The 16392-nt window shown below is 42.3% G+C and overlaps 1 pseudogene; it reads right to left on the reverse strand.

Annotated features, from left to right (window-relative positions):
* Positions 1-15501: 15501 nt before the first annotated feature.
* On the reverse strand, positions 15502-15631 carry LOC141266282 (U2 spliceosomal RNA; annotated as a pseudogene).
* Between the last annotated feature and the right edge of the window lie 761 nt (positions 15632-16392).

Below are 16392 nucleotides of genomic sequence, written 5' to 3' on the forward strand. Positions count from 1 at the left end.
TGGTCTCCACCCTGAACTAAGATGGTGCCCGCCTTATATACCTCCTCCTCTGTGTGTGAGCTCAGGTGACCAGCACCCAATGAGCTCCAACCTATGCTCAGAAACCAACCCCTATCTGCTCCTACACCACTGGGTTTCCTCCCCCCTCCCCACTCCAGTCAGGAACATAGTCAGTTGTGCCTACATATATATATAAATGGGAGCACCGTCGAGCTGTCCCCCCAGAAATGGGGGTGTGCGGTGTATGCAGCTAACTGATCCCTGGTCCATACTCCATCCTTACCTGGGAGTGGAATATCACACCTCTGGTTGAGGTGCAATACCCCTGAAGCGGCCGAACCCTCGGGGCGCTACACATGTATCTGCACAAACGGTTGGAAACCGACTCCATGAGCATGGTATGAGGGCCCGATGTCCACAGATGGGGGTTGTGCTCACAGCCCAACACTGTGCAAGATGCTTGGCATTTGCCACAGAACACTAGGATTGGCAAAGTCGCCACTGGCGCCCTGTGCTCTTCACGTTGAATACAGGTTCACATTGAGCGCATGTGACAGACATGACAGAGTCTGGAGATGCCGTGGAGAGCGATTTGCTGCCTGCAACATCCTTCAGCATGACCGGTTTGGCAATGGGTCAGTAGTGGTGTGGGGTGGCATTTCTTTGGAGGGCCGCACAGCCCTCCATGTGCTCGCCAGAGGTAGCCTGACTGCCAATAGGTACCGAGATGAGGTCCTTAGACCCCCTGTGAGACCATATGCTGGTGTGGTTGGTCCTGGGTTCCTCCTAATGCAGGACAATGCCAGACCTCATGTGGCTGGAATGTGTCAGCAGTTCCTGCAAGATGAATGCATTGAAACTATGGACTGGCACGCCCGTTCCCCAGACCTGAATCCGATTGAGCACATCTGGGACATCATGTCTCGCTCCATCCACCAATATCACGTTGCACCACAGACTGTCCAAGAGTTGGCGGATGCTTTAGTCCAGGTCTGAGAGGAGATCCCACAGGAGACCATCCGCAACCTCATCAGGAGCATGCCCAGGCGTTGTAGGGAGGTCATACAGGACGTGGAGGCCACACACAATACTGAGCCTCATTTTGACTTGTTTTAAGGACATTACATCAAAGTTGGATCAGCCTGTGGTGTGTTTTTCATGGTGAAAATGTCAGTAGCAAAGTAGTAACTCCAGATATAAAATTTATGGAAATATAAGAAACAAGTGCAACATCTGAACTTGTAGAAAATCCAGATAAAAGGTAGATCAATGGTAAAGTTGCATACCAAATGAAAAAGAATATTAAACTAGATGTTATGATAGAGTATTTATATCATACTGAACAATTAAAATTGCAGATGCTCTAAAGAAGATTTACATTAAAAATATATATATTTTTTTATTTTTTATGAATAATAAAGAAATTAAATCCAACTGATGACAATTTGACTTTTCACATAAAAATAATATGGCAGATCCTATCAAATAAAATAAAAAAACAAACTGTCAAAGACATATAGGCTATTATTATTTTACATTATAATGAATTCCTTGAAAATGAATAGAATCAGTTGATAGATAATGCATGATTTTTTAACAAAATATCATTCTGTGCAAATAAAAGTGGACATGGCTGAATAAATATACACACTTCCACAAATATATACTACTGCTACATTTACTGTAAATTTGACCCAATGATATATTATATACAAGATAACAGATTTGTTTTTCTAATGTTTGTTCTTCAGGAGCGCACTGCTCCTCTGCCTCCTGACTCACCGCTACCTGCATGGGTTCAGCATTCCTGAAGACTGATAGTCTAGACCAGCAGCATGACTGAGTCATTGCACTGTGCATTCTCCGATGTTGCTAGCAGTGGCATCTTTGCCTATGCAGCATTGGAGTAGTGCAAACATCTCTAGCGATATAAACCAACTAGATATCCACAAACAATTGAGGTGATCCCTTCAGACTAGACTCAGAACAAATAGAGAACAATGAAGCAGCAGAAGATCAAATAGGTAAGAAAAATATATATTCAAATTTTATTGATAACAAAAAGGTATCTATTGGGGAGGGACAGACATATATAGGGAAAGCAAGGTATAACACCAGAGGCCGTAAGACAACACCTCTCAGAACAGCATCATAAAATACAAATACAGGTACAATAGAATACAGTTATAGCCAGATAACAAGTCCATTCAATAACAAGCATAATACTTTGACATTGGACATCTGTAAAACCCCTCTAGAAGTCAAATAAGGATAAGATATAAGAACAGGCAAAATAGCCCAAAATACCTGTAGACATGCTGTAGCGGTGTATGAGTGGTGAGTATTGCAGAAACCCTTGACGCGCATTTCGCCGCTGCTGCGGTTTCATCAGGAGGTCTCTAGCGATATGACCAGCTTCAGAGCTGTATAGTAAACAGTTTACAAGCACACGATCCTTGCCTAAGAAACCAGAAACTGCAGAGGTGGCCAGTATCCTAGGTAACAAGCTGTTAACTATAAAATTAAAAATCCCTTGACAATTATAACCATTTACAAACATGAGAAAACTCCTTTACAACTTACATTGATTTTTTTTTCAAAATCGTAAAAACTGTAGTGCATGTTTCATAGTTTCATAGTTTTAAGGTTGAATGTAAACTTAAGTTCATTGAGTTCAACCTATAGCCTATTTTGCTGAAGCAGAGGAAGGCAAAAAACCCCATGGGGCAGACATTAGTAGCTCCACATTAGGGGAAAAACTCCTTCCTGAATCCGTATGTATATTATTAAAATAAACATTATTTACTAGTGATGAGCGAGCATGCTCGCCACTGCTCGGTACTCGCCCGAGCATGTCAGTACTCGAGATGCTCGGAGCTCGCCAAGTACTTGCGCGATGCTCGGGCAGGAGCTCGGGTCCCCGTCCTGCATGTTTGGCGCTATTTAGAGCACCAATCAAGCAGGGATTGTCTGCCACTCACCGTAATGTCACAGCCATGGTGGTTGTGGCATTACAGTGATTGCCCAAATCGATGGGAACAGTGCTCACAGTGAAACATGAAAAGACGGCAATTCATCAGCGACATACACCGGTACCCGACAATTTAGAACAGAAAGAATAGAGCATCACACATAGATTAGATAGATAGAAACATGTCAGTCACATATATAATAAGTACAGTGACAGTGTTGGTTACTGTACTTGTTATTTAGTGTTAAAATAAAGGATTTATTAAAAAAAAAAAAATAGTGTTTTCATGCACCCGTCTCTTTAAAAAAGCCGGCCGGCAATTCACCAGCGGCATACATCGGTACCCGACAATTTAAAACAGAAAGAATAGAGCATCACACATAGATTAGATAGATGGAAACATGTCAGTCACATATATAATAAGTAGAGTGACAGTGTTGGTTACTGTACTTGTCATTTAGTGTTAAAATAAAGGATTTATTAAAAAAAAAAATTGGCGTAGGGTTCCCTGTAATTTTAGTCTCTAGCGGAGGTTAAGCAGACGGCTGGGGCAGATGTTTGAAGCCTGGGAAGGGGGTATTACCCACGGAGCTTCCCAGGCTACTAATATCAGCCCCCAGCTGAATACCTAGCCTTTACCTGCTATTAAAATGGGAGACCCCCCAAAAAAATGACACGGGGTCCCCCCTATTTTAAAAGCTAGCAAAGGCTAGGCAGACAGCTGGGGGCTGATATTAATAGCCCAGGAAGGGTGCCATGAATATTGGCCCCCTTCCTGGCTAGAAACACCAGCCGTCAGCAGCTCCAAAAATGGCACATCCATAGGATGCGCCAATTCTGGCACTTAGCCTCGCTCTTCCCACTGCCCTGTAGCGGTGGCTGTGCAATAATAGTGTTGGGGTTGATGTCAGCTTATAATGCCAGCTGACATCAAGCCCAGGTTAGTAATGGAGAGGCGTCTATAAGACACCCCCATTACTAACCCCATAGTCAACGTTAAAAAAAAACACAAACACCCAGAATAAAGTCCTTTAATTTAAATAAACACACAATTCTTTAACCCCTTAACAACGTACTAATACGCGTATGTGCCCTGGGACTTAAGAGCCAGACCCGTATTAGTACGTCATGGCGATCGGGCGCGCACACAGGCTGTGCGGGAGCAATCGCCGCCGGGTGTCAGCTGATTGTCACAGCTGACACCCGATACTATGTGCAGGGAGCGGTCCTGCACCGCTCCCAGCACATTAACCCCCGCGATGCTGCGATCGAAGTCGATCAAAGTCGATCACAGCATTGCGGGGGCAAGGGGAGGTGATCGCAGATACTCACCTCCTCTTCCGGCTTCCAGCGCTGTCTGCAAAGGCTTCCCGGGTGTTGCCATGACGACCCGATGTTGTCACGACAACATCCGGGTCACCAGACAGCAGGAAGATTGTTTGGACATGCGCAGTGCATCTCCAAACAATCTTCTCCCTTTCCAGCGGTGACAGCCTGCATGGCACAGGGATGGTGCTGCATTCCTGTGCCATGCAGGCGATCAGAATAAAAAAGTGAAAGTCCCACAGTCGCACAAAGTAATAAACTATATAAACTTTCAGAAAGTGGAACAAAAAAAAAAATTGCAAAAATATAAAAAAAAAAATAAAAAAAATAATCCACCAAAAATAAAAATATAATGTACCCATCAATAAATATTATTATAAAAAAAAAAAAAAACAATAAAAGTGCACATATTTGGTATCGCCGCGTCCGGAACAACCTGACCTATAAAACTGTCCCACTAGTTAACCCCTTCAGTGAACACGGTAAAAAAAAAAAAACGAAGCAAAAAACAATGCTTTATCACCATACTGCCAAACAAAAAATGGAATAACACACGATCAAAAAGACAACTATAAATAAAAATGGTACCGCTGAAAACGTCATCTCGTCCCGCAAAAAACAAGCTGACATACAGCTCCATCAGCCAAAAAATAAAAAAGTTATAGCTCTCAGAATAAAGCTATGCTAAAAAATAATTTTTTCTATAAAATTGCTTTTATTATGTAAAACTGCAAAACATAGAAAAACGATATAAATGTGGTACCGCTGTAAACGTACTGACCCGAAGAATAAAGCTGCCTTATCAATTTTACCACACGCGGAACAGAATAAAAAAAAACAAAAAAAACAATTCCTGAATTGTTGGTTTTGTTTATTCTGCCTCCCAAAAATCGGAATAGAAAGCGATCAAAAAATGTCATGTGCCTGAAAATGGCACCAATAACAACGTCAACTTATCCCGCAAAAAACGAGCCGTCACATGACTGTCTGCCAAAATCTGGAAAAATTATAGCTCTCAAAATATGGCGATGCAAAAACTAGATTTACAAAAAATGCGTCTTTTAGTGTGTGACAGCTGTCAGTCATAAAAACCCCATATGATACTGGTATTGCTGTAATCACACCGACCCGAAGAATAAAGTTCTCTAATCACTTATACCGCACGAGGAACAGCGTCAAAAATAAACTCTTGGGTTAGGATTGGGCTAGGGTTAGGGCTGGGTTTGGGGTTGGGGTTGTGCTAGGGTTAGGGTTGTGCTACGGTTAGGGTTGTGCTACGGTTAGGGTTGTGCTACGGTTAGGGCTGGGGTTGGGGTTAGAGTTGGGGTTAGGGTTGTGATGGGGTTGGGATTTTTTTCAAAAGTAAGAAAAAAAGATGACGATATGGCGACTAGTGTGGAGCGCAAGTGCTCGCTACTTGAGTTTGCATCGGGTGCTCTGGTATGCATTGAGTATCGTGGGTATTTGAGTGACATGCTCGAGTCTCTGCCCCATATGCTTTGGGGCCAAAAAAACTTTACGGGGATTGCCTGCCATGCACGAGCGACCCCGCATGTTTTTTGTTGGGTGTCTAATAACCGTGAAACATGCGGGCGGAGCAGGGACTCGAGCATGTCACTTGAGCACACGCTGTACATGGTGCACACCTGAGTACCCGATGCAAACTCAAGTAGCGAGCACTTGCGCTCAAGACTAATGACAACTTATTCAATATGATGACCTAATGTAAACAAATTCTGTGTCGTACCTCTGGGTTCAAAATGTTCACTATACACCTTAATAAAATCCTTGAGGGATATACTTTCTAAAATGGGGTCACTTGTGGGGGAGCTCCACTGTTTAGGCACATCACGGGCTCTCCAAACGCGACATGGTGTCCGCTAACAAATTGAATGGAAAATCGGCTCAAATTGTTAGCGGACGCCATGTTGCGTTTGGAGAGCCCCTGCGTGCCCAAACATTGGAGCTCCCCCACAAGTGACACCATTTTGGAAACTAGACCCCCCAAGGCACCAATCTAGATGCATAGTGAGCACTTGGAACCCCCAGGTGCTTCACAAATTGATTCATAAAAATGAAAAAGTGTTTTTTTTTTCACTTTTTCATTTTTATGAATCAATTTGTGAAGCACCTGGGGGTTCCAAGTGCTCACTATGCATCTAAATAGGTGCCTTGGGGAGTCTAGTTTCCAAAATGGGGTCACTTGTTGGGGAGCTCCAATGTTTGGGCACACAGGGGCTCTCCAAACGCAACATGGCGTCCGCTAACAATTTGAGCCGACAATTTGTTAGCGGATACCATGTTGCATTTGGAGAGTCTCTGTGTGCCCAAACATTGGAGCTCCCCCATTAGTGACCCCATTTTGGAAACTAGACCCCCCAAGGCACCTATCTAGATGCATAGTGAGCACTTGGAACCCCCAGGTGCTTCACAAATTGATTCATAAAAATGAAAAAGTGTTTTTTTTTTCACTTTTTCATTTTTATGAATCAATTTGTGAAGCACCTGGGGGTTCCAAGTGCTCACTATGCATCTAGTTAGGTGCCTTGGGGAGTCTAGTTTCCAAAATGGGGTCACTTGTGGGGGAGTTCCAATGTTTGGGCTCACAGGGGCTCTCCAAACGCAACATGGTGTCCGCTAACAATTTGAGCCGACAATTTGTTAGCGGATACCATGTTGCATTTGGAGAGTCCCTGTGTGCCCAAACATTGGAGCTCCCCCACAAGTGACCCCATTTTGGAAACTAGACCCCCCAAGGCACCAATCTAGATGCATAGTGAGCACTTGGAACCCCCAGGTGCTTCACAAATTGATTCATAAAAATGAAAAAGTCTTTTTTTTTTTTCACTTTTTCATTTTTATGAATCAATTTGTGAAGCACCTGGGGGTTCCAAGTGCTCACTATGCATCTAGATAGGTGCCTTGGGGGGTCTAGTTTCCAAAATGGGGTCACTTGTGGGGGAGCTCCAATGTTTGGGCACACAGGGGCTCTCCAAACACAACATGGCGTCCGCTAATTATTCAAGCAAATTTTACAATCAAAAAGTCAAATGGCGCTCCTTCCCTTCCGAGCCCTGCCGTGCGCCCAAACAGTGTTTTTTCACCACATATTGGGTATCTGCATGCCCAGGGGAAATTGCACAACAAATTTTGGGGTCCATTTTTTCTTGTTACCCCTGTGAAAATAAAAAAAATTGGGTCTAAAATAACATTTTTGTGAAAAAAGTTAAATGTTCATTTTTTTCTTCCACATTCAAAAAATTCCTGTGAAGCACCTGAAGGGTTAATAAAGTTCTTGAATGTGGTTTTGAGCACCTTGAGGGGTGCAGTCTTTAGAATGGTGTCACTTTTGGGTATTTTCTGTCATAAAGACCTCTCAAAGTGACTTCAAATGTGATGTGGTCCCTAAAAAAATGGTTTTGTAAATTTTGTTGGAAAAATGAGAAATCCCTGGTCAACTTTTAACCCTTATAGCTCCCTAACAAAAAAAAATTTTGGTTACAAAATTGTGCTGATGTAAAGTAGACATGTGGGAAATGTTATTTATTAACTCTTTTGTGTGACATATCTCTCTGATTTAAGGGCATAAAATTCCAAATTTTGAAAATTGCAAAATTTTCTAAATTGTCGCCAAATTTCCATTTTTTTCACAAATAAACGCAAGTGATATCGAAGAAATTTTACCACAATCATGAAGTACAATATGTCACAAAAAAACAATCTCAGAATCAGGGGGATCCGTTGAAGCGTTCCAGAGTAATTACCTCATAAAGTGACAGTGGTCAGAATTGTAAAAATTGGCCTGGTCATTAACGTGCAAACCACCCTCGGGGTTTAAGGGGTTAATGTTCTAAATTAAACCATACTTACCATCATGCCCATTCCAGCTGAAGCCAACAATCTCCTGCAATAAAAATAAAATAATAAACCAACCTCATCCTTACCTTTCCATGGTTCCCAGGACGGCTCCAACTCTGCTACATTCACATGACAGGCTGGATCACAGCCGAAAGCTGCCATCCAGCTTGCCATGCCGCAGACACTGAGAAGCGCAGACATGCTTGCGCTCCTCAGTGTCTGGCTGTGATGACATCCAGATGAGCCAAGTTCATGTCCAATGAACTCAGCTCACCTCATGCACGTCACTGACAGCGTGGGAAAATTCTCCTGCACTCACAGTGAGCGCAGGAGAATTTTCTCACGCTCACCGCAAGCGCAGGAGAAATTTCCCACGCTGTCAGTGACGTGCATGAGGTGAGCTGAGTTCATTGGACATGAACTCGGCTCATCTGGATGCCGTCACAGTGAGACACTGAGGAGCGCAAGCATGCCTGCGCTTCTCGGTCTCTGCGGCATGGCAAGCTGGATGGCAGCTTTCGGCTGCGATCTAGCCTGTCATGTGAATGTAGCAGAGCTGAAGCTGTCTTGGGAACCATGGAAAGGTAAGGATGAGGTTGCTTTATTATTTTACTTTTATTGCAGAGACATTGGCTTCAGCTGGAATGGGCGTGATGGTAAGTATGGTTTAATTTAGAACATTAAAAAATTGTGTGTTTATTTCAATTAAAGGACTTTATTCTGGGTGTTGTGTTTTTTTTAAATACTTTACTAGAAATTCATGGCGGTCATGTCTAATATTGGCATGACCCCATGAATTTCGGGCTTAGGGCCAGCTGATAATACCAAGCTGGCCCTAAACCCTTTATTACCCAGTGAGACCCTGCACCAGGGCCCTGGATGAGTTGGGTACAGCGCCAGAAGATGGCGCTTCTATGAATGCGCCATTTTCTGGGGTGGCTGCAGACTGCAATTTGCAGCGGGGGGCCCAGAAAGCTTGGGCCTCCCTGCGCTGCGGATTCCAGCCCCCAGCTGCCTAGTTGTACCTGGATGGACACAAAAAACTGCACTAAAAAAAGATGCCACAAAAATGCTCAAAAAACTAAAATGCAGCTGGTTAAGAAGGTTGAAAAAGCACTTAGGAAATTAAAAAAATATATAACGAAGAAGAGGTGCTTTATGAAGTAGAACAAAATGCTGACATATCTTGATGCATTTATCTCTCGGAAATCTCAGCGGGTTCACCGGCCTGGAAAATTGTCATGTACACATACCATATAACGTGTCTTTTATTAGTTTATGGTCTTTGAAGCTCCAACTATACCTTAAAGGTAATTTTTATCTTTGTAGAAAAGAATATACTAAAAGAAAGTTAAGAAAATGACCAATTATTTTTTCCCATTTATTGCCACACCAACATTATGCAGCCTGAGTTTACCTATAGTAATTATAGAGGATTAATAAGGTTAGTGAGTTGACATAGGGAAAACACGATCTTCTGCTCATGTTATCTGCAACTAGTAGCTAGCCACATTATTGTTTTCAGCTCTGAAATCACTCCTGAAGGTAGAATAACATATAATCAATAGCGGAGTACACAACAGGTTATAGACAACCTAACAGCATGAGCATCTTTAAAAGATGTTTCCAGTGTTTGCCTCATTAGCAGCAAATAAATCTTTCACGGCCTCCAAATACATTTCAGTTCTCAACACTATGTTACTGGTGCAAAGCGTTCTTTCAATTTCCCAAATGAAAACATAATAGCCAAAGTATAGCGAAAATCATGCTCCGAGCAGCAGGTGTGAGTAAACCGTAAAGATTTCTGTGTGAGGAGAACAAGCTATAATTCCTGAGCAGAATTTACAATCACATACCCAAAAAGGATCAGCAGGAGAGCAGAGGCTGCCAAGTTTTCTCGGAACGTAAAGGCAGTTAGTTGGAAGGAAGCTATGACACAGACACAAAGGCTGGCAGGAACTAGATAAAGTGCCTTGAAAGAGAAAAAACAACGTAATTACTAAGCAACATATTTAATACACTCAATGCTTGTTTTGTATGCGTATCATTTCAATTAGTCACATGCAACTTGATTACAAATGGCACAAAGACATTTACTGTCAATGGAGAGCCCCTGCTAAGCAATTTAGAAATGGAAGATTTGTCATTTATAATTTGTACACTGTTAATTATGTACATGAGAAACCTGTATGTCGCTACCCCTTGATTTACATTAGTTTAGTTTATGATGCCAATGTCTATATGCAATGTGCTACTACTATCAAAAGTGTACAAGACAAATAATGTTGGATGCAATCTAGGATTCTGCAGATAAAATATATAGCTATGTATTTAAAATAATATGAAAAGGAAAAAAAATCATATAATCCATACATGTCTAATGAACTGTATCTAAGAGAACATATAGTAGTTTAAAATGAAAAACACTATGGAATATGTTAGTCATATTAATAAGAATTATTATTAGTATTATTAGTATTATTCAAGTCAAGATATATTACCGATTTGTACAGAAATGAATTTATCAAATCATAAGTTTTTACATTTTCCCAAAAACTCTTATTCACAAGTGTGTGCTGTACATGATGCAATAAACATGCCTCCTAAACCACCCCAAGGCTATCAGAAAAGCACAAAAACATTGTTTCACCCTTTATCTGCATCAAGTCAAGTCTACATTCTAGGGTTAAATGGGTTGTCCACTACTATAGATAATGCCCCTGATGTATTTAAATGGTGTAAGTAAGTTGTTTTGTAAATACCTTGTGTTGTGCTCCTTGCCTCTGAGCGGCGCTATGTCTGACCGATCACAGGCATCACGTGACCCCCGCTGCAGCCGGCTCTGGCATCCACTGATGCTACATCAAGTTCCGGCTGCAGCCGGGCATGACTCAGTGTTGCGCTCCCCGGTGAGTGATGGGCTGTGGCGGATTTTCCCTCGCGTCACAGCCCAGCTTCCACTGCGCCCTATTCCCAATGAATACAGGAGAGGGAAAGCATGAGGTGGATGCTGGGCTGTGAAGAGTGGGGAAACCTCGCCCACAGCCAAACACTCACCGGGGAGCGCGTCACTGGGTCACGCCCAACTTGACATGACATAAGGGGATGTCAGAGCCGGCTGCAGCTGGGGGTCACGTGATGCCTGTGAGCAGTCAGCGATAGCGCTGCTCACCTGCAAGAAGCACAACACAAGGTATTTACATAACAACTTATTTACACCATTTGAATAAATTTGGGGCATTATCTATAGTAGTGGACAACCTCTTTAACAAGTTGTACCACAAGTTAAAAGCCTGGAAAATAGGGAATAAAGTCCAAAATATTTGAATCCCTTTGCAAAATATTGAAAGAGCAATTATTATCCTACAATTAAACCATAAATATGCGGCAACTGTTAGACCATATTTCTTTTGAATGTATGAACCTATCAATTACTTGACACAAAAATATATTGGGCCTTGACGACCAACCACTTTTTAGCATAGTAACCTTCCACTTGTGCTTTAAAAGATGTTCATTACATAGTATTTATTCCTTATAACATACATTACTACCATGATACTATCAGCGTTTACATTGTCTGAAAGGACAATGTACACCTGAGTCTGATCAGAATACAAATTTTCTCATTTGCTCTTTTTAAAAAGTTTCCTAGCCTAGTGGTAAGTCAAATTGCTCCTCATTGACATTCTGTCAACAAATTTGCATAACTTAAATGGCTCAAATCTCTCATACAAATTATAAGTTTTTCTCAAAGCAGACATATAAAATATATCCTTGCTGACACGATTCCACCCCTCAGTGTGGTGCATAGCAGCTCAGCCGTCCAATCTGGGCAGGGGCATGCTGATCTGTCAGTATTGTGATAGAAAGCTCAACAATTCAATCTGAGGTAGGGTGTCCTGACCTCTCAGTGTTTTGAGTGACAGTACAGTAGCCTAATCAGGACCAGGGCATGCTGGGTTTCCTACAGGTGACTCCCGTTCTGAGTGCTTCCTTGGCTATTTAGCTTGTTGTCTGCCTCTGATTACTGCCAGTTGTAGCCTTTGCTCAGTTGTGCATGCTTGCCTTGTTCTTCAGTGTTCTGTCACTTATCTATTGCTGCTTGAACTTGAACCTTCCTGGAATTCTGACCTTGGACTGTGATGACCTGACTAAACCTCTGCCTTACCCCTTTATTACTCTTGGTATCTGACCTTGGCCCTCTTTACTAAACAGCCCCATAGCTTATCTGTGAATAGTGACTAGCAACACACTTGCAAGGAGAATAAGAAGACAAAATAGGAGTGCTCCATGATGAATAATAATATAAGAAATTTTTATTTTTTAGCGGCAACATATTCCGCAGCACTTTAAATTTTTAGGGGGGACTTATACTGGCAATACAGACGTTACAGAATAAGTATAACTCATATAAAAGGAGTGAGGGCCCTGCTCGCAACCTTACAATCTATAAGGAAATAGGGGGGACACAAAAGGTAACATGTACAGTACAGACCAAAAGTTTGGACACACCTTCTCATTTAAAGATTTTTCTGAATTTTCATGACTTTGAAAATAGTACATTCACACTGAAGGCATCAAAACTATGAATTAACACATGTGGAATTATATACTTAACAAAAAAGTGTGAAGCAACTGAAAATATGTCTTATATTCTTGGTTCTTCAAAGTAGCCACCTTTTGCTTTGATGACTGCTTTGCACACTCTTGGCATTCTCTTGATGAGCTTCAAGAGGTAGTCACCGGAAATGGTTTTCACTTCACAGGTGTGCCCTGTCAGGTTTAATAAGTGGGATTTCTTGCCTTTTAAATGGGTTGGGACCATCAGTTGTGTTGTGCAGAAGTCTGGTGGATACACAGCTGATAGTCCTACTGAATAGACTGTTAGAATTTGTATTATGGCAAGAAAAAAGCAGCTAAGTAAAGAAAAACGAGTGGCCATCATTACTTTAAGAAATGAAGGTCAGTCAGTCCGAAAAATTGGGAAAACTATGAATGCGTCCTCAAGTGCAGTTGCATAAACCATCAAGCGCTACAAAGAAACTGGCTCACATGAGGACCGCCCCAGGAAAGGAAGACCAACAGTCACCTCTGCCTCTGAGGATAAGTTTATCCGAGTCACCAGCCTCAGAAATCGCAGGTTAACAGCAGCTCAGATTAGAGACCAGGTCAATGCCACACAGAGTTCTAGCAGCAGACACATCTCTACAACAACTGTTAAGAGGAGACTTTGTGCAGCAGGCCTTCATGGTAAAATAGCTGCTAGGAAACCACTGCTAAGGACAGGCAACAAGCAGAAGAGACTTGTTTGGGCTAAAGAACACAAGGAATGGACATTAGACCAGTGGAAATCTGTGCTTTGGTCTGATGAGTCCAAATTTGAGATCTTTGGTTCCAACCACCGTGTCTTTGTGCGACTCAGAAAAGGTGAACGGATGGACTTTACATGCCTGGTTCCCACCGTGAAGCATGGAGGAGGAGGTTTGATGGTGTGGGGGTGCTTTGCTGGTGACACTGTGGGGATTTATTCAAAATTGAAGGCATACTGAACCAGCATGGCTACCACAGCATCTTGCAGCGGCATGCTATTCCATCTGGTTTGCGTTTAGTTGGACCATCATTTATTTTTCAACAGGACAATGACCCCAAACACACCTCCAGGCTGTGTAAGGGCTATTTGACTAAGAACGAGAGTTATGGGGTGCTACGCCAGATGACCTGACCTCCACAGTCACCAGACCTGAACCCAATCGAGATGGTTTGGGGTGAGCTGGACCACAGAGTGAAGGCAAAAGGGCCGACAAGTTCTAAGAATTTCTGGGAACTCCTTCAAGATTGTTGGAAGACCATTTCCGGTGACTACCTCTTGCAGCTCATCAAAAGAATGCCAAGAGTGTGCAAAGCAGTCATCAAAGCAAAAGGTGGCTACTTTGAAGAACCTAGAATATAAGAAATATTTTCAGTTGTTTCACACTTTTTTGTTAAGTATATAATTCCACATGTGTTAATTCATAGTTTTGATGCCTTCAGTGTGAATGTACAATTTTTATAGTCATGAAAATAGAGAAAAATCTTTAAATGAGAAGGTGTGTCCAAACTTTTGGTCTGTACTGTACATATGTTGTTTAATACAGCCATAATATACTAAATCGGGTATGCACATAACACTACATGAACTGGTCGCCAGCCAGTATGTGCACAGTACAGACAGATGTCTATTAAGTGCACGGATGGTATGAACATGAATTTGAAGAAAATTTTAATTTGGGCCAAATTAGGATAGTTAGATAAGTATGTTGAGGCGATAGGCCTGACTAAAGAAATGGGTTTTTAGGGCACGCTTAAAACTGTGGGTATTGGGAATTCATCGAATTGTCCTGGGTAGTGCATTCCAAAGAATTGTCGCAGCACGTGAGAAATCTTGGATACGGGAGTGGGAAGTTCGGATTATGGGGTATTTTAGTTTTAAGTCATTGGCAGAAAGAAGGGCAGCGGTAGGGTGGTAGACTGAGACAAGGGAGGAGATGTAGGGGGGTGCTGAAGCACAGCGTGAATTGTGGGTAAGAGTGATAAGTTTATATTGAACTCTGCATTGGATGGGCAACCAGTGCAATGCTTGGCACAGAGAAGAGGCATCGGTGTATAGGTTGGTGAGGAATATGATCCTGGCTGCTGCGTTCAGGATGGATTGGAGAGGGGAAAGTTTGGTAAGAGGGAGACCGATTAGTAAAGAGTTGCAATAGTCCACGCAAGAATGAATAAGAGCTACAGTAAGAGTTTTTTGCCGAGTCAAAGGTAAGAAAAGTTCTGATTCTTGAGATGTTTTTGAGGTGTGGATGACAGCGCCATCTTGTCGGTGTAACAGCTGTGATGAAGTCACTCGCAAATTGTTGGAGGGTAGATATGTTTCACTGAGGCTATTAGCCTCAGTGATTTCAAACCCATAAGTTTTGATCTGGAAAACAAAAACAGTTGGAGAGCCAATGGTGAAGAGCCTGAGGTTTGGGGGGGAGGGAGAAGGGGGAGATGTTGTGACCACTCACCTGGTCCTGTTGTGCCAAGGAGCCCCACACAACAAGGGAAAACGCTTCCAGGTGGGAGTCTGTATGATGACCGCAGCTTAACAGAGACTGCTGTATGGAGTTTCTTCCTGCTTCAGCGGTAACATGACCGGGACCGTGTGACCGAAGTGGGCTTTCCACAATGACATCACGGCAGGTCCTGTGGTAAGCTAGTTGTAAACAAAGCAGCTTCCACTGCTCTCCACAATGGAGATTGGCAGCAATCAAGAAGGAAAAAATTGTGCGGTGTTAGGGAAGCGCTAGAACAAGTAGACAGGGAATTAAGGTTATAAAACACAAACCTTTTATTGTTTAATATGCTCTCTAACGCCACGACGCGTTTCGGTAGCAGAAGCTATCTTGATAAGAACAGATACTACACTTGATCTTAGCCAAAATGCCGAGAAGCCTTTTGGCTAAGATCAGGTGTAGTATCTGTTCTTATCAAGATAGCTTCTGCTATCGAAATGCGTCATGGCGTTAGAGAGCTTATTAAACAATAAAAGGTTTGTGTTTTATAACCTTAATTCCCTGTCTACTTGTTCTAGCGCTTCCCTAACACCGCACAATTCTTTCCTTCTTGATAAGTTTTGATCTAGCACACTAAGTGGTGCAAAGAGTTAAGCAGCCATTTTAAAAAGGCTAGGTTTTTGTGAACGATCAAAGAGTGGGTGGGAGGTCGTTCACCATATCTCCACCCCATGGTGTGGTCTGGGGTTTAAATAGAAAGCCTGCTGAGGTATTCAGTGTTCAGTAGGTCTGGAGAGGCTAACTCCAAACAGGAGATGTTTGTTTTGAGCTAAACCTGAACAGTGTGTTTGCTGAACCCTAGGCATCCATAGCCCTAGATATCAGGGCTAATATTCCTTTTTGCTCCTAATCCTGATTATTTGCTTTAAAAGCAATATAATACACCATTTTTACTGCTTCATTTTCTTGTTAGTAGCATACAGCCCGATTTGTTTGATTTTATTTGCATTGCTGTATTGTGAAAGCAGAGAAATTTGTCCATCATCAGACGTGATCAAACGTGATCAAATATTACTGTGGTAATAATCGTGACATTTTTGGGAGCGTGCCAAACATTATACTCCATTTAAAATCTGCCAGTTGTGTGTTGTTCATCCTATTGACACTTGGTTAATGCCTAAAACTGTGGTAATCATACGTGAT

Source organism: Phyllobates terribilis, unplaced genomic scaffold (assembly GCF_046119375.1).
Source record: "Phyllobates terribilis strain yellow unplaced genomic scaffold, ASM4611937v1 Scaffold_4__5_contigs__length_816908805, whole genome shotgun sequence".
Classification (NCBI taxonomy): domain Eukaryota; kingdom Metazoa; phylum Chordata; class Amphibia; order Anura; family Dendrobatidae; genus Phyllobates; species Phyllobates terribilis.